The sequence below is a fragment of the Arachis ipaensis genome, chromosome B08 (assembly GCF_000816755.2).
Source record: "Arachis ipaensis cultivar K30076 chromosome B08, Araip1.1, whole genome shotgun sequence".
Lineage (NCBI taxonomy): Eukaryota > Viridiplantae > Streptophyta > Magnoliopsida > Fabales > Fabaceae > Arachis > Arachis ipaensis.
In genome coordinates, this window is record NC_029792.2 from 119,634,380 (window position 1) to 119,635,845 (window position 1,466).

Below are 1,466 nucleotides of genomic sequence, written 5' to 3' on the forward strand. Positions count from 1 at the left end.
CCGAATTCCTTTGCATCTTCTTGTTCGGAAACATTCCGCACTTCTCTGGTAATGTAATTCCTCACATCCTTTTCGATAAAATTTAACTCGCGGTGACCCCCGACAGCCGCAACAAATGATTGGTAGGTTTTGCTTGGTCTGATACTGGCCTCCTCGTTATTCTCTATTGTACGACAAATGGACATGCTTAGTTCCCTGTGCTGTTTGAGCATCTCTACTTTACTTAGACAGCAGGGGTGTGAATGATCCAGCACAACCTTTGAAATGATCCAAGCACCGACATCCTTCAATGTGTGTATATAAATTCTTGCAGGACAGTTTAAACCCGCTGTCGGATTAGTCTTCTCGGTCGGAGATATTTTAGATTTCCATTTTTCCTCTCTGCTACATGTAATCAATTGATTCTTAATCTCGTTTCCCTTCCTATTTTTGCTCCAAACTCTTGTAGAAAAACCTGCAGCCTTGGCGTAGTTCCTGTAAAATTTTTTAGCATCTTCAAGAGTGGTAAAGGTCATTCCAACCTTCGGAACAAACTGGTCATCAACAACAGAGAGAGGCTGCAGAATATACCATGTCAAAAACTAAAAATACACCCAATCATGTCTGATATAATACACCCACCGAACCGCAACAACTCAACTAAAATGACAATAAAAGCCATAAACTATAAATACACAGGCTGCAGAATACACCATGTCAAAAACTAAAAACACACCCAATCATGTCTGATATAATACACCCGAACAACAACAACTCAGTTAAAATAACAGAAAAAGCAGTAAATTGTAAATACACCCACACTTCCCGCAAAAATACACCCAAAAAAGTTCTGATCTACACCTGATCGTCTGCTATAAGTTCCAGATAATTAATCAAAACTAATACATTACATTCAATCCACATATTTATCTTCATGCATTATTTTGACAGTCAATGTTCACGAATTATTCACCTACACAATGCTATACAAATTACTGCAACAAAATTCATAGTAATCCTATGTAAATTAAACCTCAGGAACTTCGTTAGATTCAAATTCATAATCCACTTCGCTTGGATTCAGCTGACAATCTGAGGTTGAATCATCCATTATTTTCAAAACGAGTTCAAACTTTGATTTCAGAAAACAAAAAATCAAATAGAAAACGAAGCTGGAGTTACAAAGAGAGGAACTAACGTAAATGACGAAGAAGAAACGAGTGAGAAAGGAGGGGAAAAGAACGATCGAAGAAACCAGGAGAAGCTTCACGAGAAGAAGAACGAGCAAATCTGCAAATAACAAAAACGAAAAAGGAAACAAATCTTTTAAATTTGGTAGTTAGATATACGCGGGATCTCTATATAGCGCGTGTATACAACGTAATCTTTGGAGCACGTTTTGGGGTTTTATTTGTTAATGAACTTATAAACCATACAAGTCATTAGGACTTGTATGCAGAGCTTTTCTGTAATTATATTTATTGACG